Genomic DNA, 3,204 nt, shown 5'->3' with positions numbered 1-3,204 from the left:
CGATCTTGGCCGCTGTGGGAAGGAAGGGAGGCCTGAGGCCCCAGGGACAGGTGCTGGCCCTGACCCCCCAGCATGCTGCACTGGGCTGTTGGAGGACCGCCTGGGAGCGCCCAGTTCCTGAGTGAGCCCGAGGGCCCAGCAGGACTGTGACCTGATCTGCCAGGTGTCCTACAGGGGCTGCTGCACTGAATTACATATGGGTGAGACGGCAGCACAGCGGGCACCCAAAGGAAGGAACCAGGGAGGGACAAAGCGGGTTCCGAGGTGCTGGCGAGGCTCTCCTGTTGATGTCGGTGCTGACCCAGACGTGCGTTTAATGAGAATTTCCTAAAATTCAAAGGGTTCCATGGGGGTCGCGGCTAGGCCAGGGCACTTCTTCAGCGTCTACCTGCTCTATGGCCTGAACCCCCATCACCAGGCCCACGTTTTCCTGGGGTTCATTGTCCATCCTGCTCGTCAGGTCCAGCAGCACAATGGGGATCGCACAACAGGCAGGGCCCAGGCCTGGCACGGTGGCTCATTCCTGTAATCCCAACACATTGGGAGGCTGAAGCAGTCGGATCACTTGAGGTCAGGAGTTCGAGAACAACCTGGCCAACATGGTGAAACCCCCTCTGTACTAATAATACAAAAATTAGCCAGGCATGGTGGCACATGCCTGTAATTCCAGCTACTGGAAAGGCTGAGGCAGGAGAATGGCTTGAAAGGTGGGGCAGGGGGCGGTGGCAGAGGTTGCAGTGAGCCAAATCAGGCCATTGCATTCCTAGTGAGATGGGGAGGGTCTCTGTGCCAGGAGGAAGGCTTCCTGGAGGAGGCAGACCCCGCGAGGCACAGGCCTGATGAGAGGGAGTGGGCAGGCCTGTGACATAGGTGGGGCGTCCAGGGCAGGGAGGAGGCCTGTTGCAGAGGAGGAGCATGAAGGGGAGCCGCTGCCCTGGGAATCTCCCAGGTGGAACTCCGGGGAGGAGTTGGCTGGGGCAGAGGTGATAATCCAGGATGCAGGCCAGCGTAGGGGTCTTGGTGGGCACGCTGGGGTCGGATGGAGCGCAGGAGGGAGAGAAGGGGGGACAGGTGGGTACCTGGTCTGGAGGCGGGGCCTGAAGTGGGCAGGTGCAGGGGGCGTGACTTCAGACAGTGGAGGGGCCTCGGGCTAGGTTGAAGCCCCGAGTGAGGACCCCGCTCTGGGGTGGGATTGGAGGGGACCCGCGGCTGGGCGCGGCAGGGCTCACAGGGACAACCCGTTCTCCTCCCCAGGGAGATGATGTTCGTCGTGCACGCCTTCCTGTCCGCCGTGGCCGCCCTTCGGGTAAGGAAGGAGACAGCGCAGCGGCAGGAGGGCGAGGGCTTGGGGTCCGCCCCGTGGCCGGAGCCGCCCTGACGCCCCTGTACCCTGCCGCGGTTAAGAATGGGCCGGGCACCCCCGTCCTAGGCGCGCCTCCTGCTCCCGCTGCACCCCGACCTCCGCCAGGACCTCTGCCCAACGTGCTGCACGGGCGCTGGCCTCCCCGGCCCCAGGGCGCCGCGCAGGTCCCTTTGCTGACACCAAGCCTGAGCCTGAGCCGGACATGGGGTCCAAGAGGCCTGTGCGCCCTGCGCGCCCGCGCGCTCCAGGAGAGGTCCACCACAGGCTGGGCGGTTCATCCTTCAGAGGACTTCGGATCCAGCTGTTGAGGAGCCAGGACACTTTTGCGGCCCTGTTCCCGTCTCTAAGATGGGGATGATAGTATTTATGGCCATTCCTGAGCACAGCAGGACCTGCCTTTTTCCTTTGACTGGAAGGTTCTTCTCTACTTCTTCTGTCTTGATAACCTGCCACCTCCACACGGAGGTCTTCCCTATCTCCGTGGGATTATCCCTAGCTCCGATTTAAAATTGCAGGTCTGAGAACCCGGGTACCGTGGCATATGCCAGTAGTCCCAGTTACGGGGGAGTTACGGGGGAGGTTGAGGTGGGAGGATCGCTTGATCCCAGGAGTTGGAGGCTGCAGTGAGCGATGATCGCTCCACTGCACTACAGCCTGGGCAAAAGAGCAAGAAACTGTCTCTAAAAATATAAAATAAAATTGCACCTCTTGTGTACTTCCCCGACCACTCCTTTTCCTGAATATTTACTATCTGACCTGCTAGGTGTTTTATTGCTCTCATTAGTCTCTCCCACCCCAACCTTTGCACTAAACTGCACGAGGACAGCTCTTGTCACTGCTGTAGAACAAAGTTCAGCACAGAGACAATGGCCAAGAAATAGTCAATAAAATAATGGACGATGGGCGCCTTCTACTGGGCTCCCGCTACTTGTGAGTGAGTAGAGGACTTGCCCTGGGGAAATTCAGTGACCTGCTGGGTGTTGCTGAGCTGTGAGGAAGTTCAGGTCTGGCTGCAGTGGTGAGGCTGTGACTCAATCACTCACTGCTGATGCTCACAGGACGTTCACTAGCTTAGTCCCAGAGGGCAAGGATTTTAAACCCCCACGTCCATTTCCTCATCCATAAGATGCAAATAACAGTCACCCCTTCCTCACGGGATGGAGCTGCATGATACCCGAAACAGTGCCTGTTGCACGGAGGGGCTTGCTGCCAGCTCCCTCTCCCTCCTTGTCTCTTGCCTGACTGCTGCTTGGGATGGGATGAGGAGGGGCCCTTGTGTTGCCCCAACCCTGGCTGCTGGCTAAGAGCCCATGTGATCTGCCTGTCAGAGGAGTTCCTTCAGGAAGAACCAGGGCAGCTTCTGCCCCTAGAGGGCCAATGCCCTAGGTGAGTGTAGTCCCCCAGCCCCAGCCTGGTCCAGCTCTAGAAAGAGGGTGCCCTGTTGTGCAATCCAGGCTGGTGCAGCCGAGTCTTGATCTCGGTATTCAGGGCTGAGCCTGGAGGGGGCTTGTGATGCCTGACTCTGTATCTCTCTCTGGCCCCACGCCTTGGTAACTGTGAGATGTCACTGCTTTGGGTGACCGGATCTGGCTGTGCTGGATGAGCATGCAGGAAATAGCAGAAGACTTGGAATTAGAAGACATGAGTGGGCTTTGGCCGCAGCCTCCTTACCCCACTCCCTGCCCTGGGCTGCCTGTGAACAACCTTCTTGCCTCTGCAGGCACACTGGACAGCACTGCTGGAGACCCGATCCTCAGTGTCCCTAACCCCCTCCAGATACTGGTGGCCTAGGGGAGGTCCTCAAAGACCAGTGGGACATCGACCTCGATCAGTCTCCAGGC

The 3,204-nt window shown here is 59.3% G+C and overlaps 1 pseudogene; it reads left to right on the top strand.

The window, feature by feature from the left end:
• The first annotated feature begins 346 nt into the window (after positions 1 to 346).
• LOC113222678 lies at positions 347 to 3,145 on the top strand (annotated as a pseudogene).
• The last annotated feature ends 59 nt before the right edge of the window (positions 3,146 to 3,204 follow it).

Source organism: Piliocolobus tephrosceles, unplaced genomic scaffold, assembly GCF_002776525.5.
Source record: "Piliocolobus tephrosceles isolate RC106 unplaced genomic scaffold, ASM277652v3 unscaffolded_33354, whole genome shotgun sequence".
In the NCBI taxonomy this organism is placed as follows: domain Eukaryota; kingdom Metazoa; phylum Chordata; class Mammalia; order Primates; family Cercopithecidae; genus Piliocolobus; species Piliocolobus tephrosceles.
Note: the sequence above shows the minus strand (reverse complement) of the source record. Positions and strands in the feature narration are given on the sequence as shown.